Here is a 498-nt window from a genome sequence, read left to right as displayed (position 1 = left end):
TTTCTATCTCTCTCTCCCTCTCCCTTCCTCTCTGAAATCAATAAAAAAAGAAAAAGAAGATGCCCCCTGAGTGTCGCTGTCCAGAAACTGCCCCTTCTGTGCCCGCATCTGGAGGGGAGGCGCCCAGCCCGGCTTTGCCCTCCCAGGGGCCAGGGGCTGGGGACGAAGACTCTTCCTTGGCTTCCCTGGCCTGCTGGCCTGGATCTGTGCTGCCACTCGGATGGCCTGAGGCAAAGTCCCTTCTCTCACTGTCCCTCGTGATCTCTCCTAGAGCCAACAGCTGTTTTCCATTTCTGTTTTGACTTCTGGTTGCTCATTGCAGCCTCCAGAGTGGCCAGAGCTTGTCCTTGTCTCACACGGAGCCTTCCCTGGACACGTTGGGTGGCCGCACGCCCCCTCGGTACAGGAGCTGATCACCCGGCATCGTCTCCCTTCCCCACATCTGCCTGGCCTGGCTCTGTCCTGCCCAGGCCACGTCTGCCTTTCTTTTTTTTTAAA

Source organism: Myotis davidii, unplaced genomic scaffold (genome assembly GCF_000327345.1).
Source record: "Myotis davidii unplaced genomic scaffold, ASM32734v1 scaffold1277, whole genome shotgun sequence".
Lineage (NCBI taxonomy): Eukaryota > Metazoa > Chordata > Mammalia > Chiroptera > Vespertilionidae > Myotis > Myotis davidii.
Note: the sequence above shows the minus strand (reverse complement) of the source record.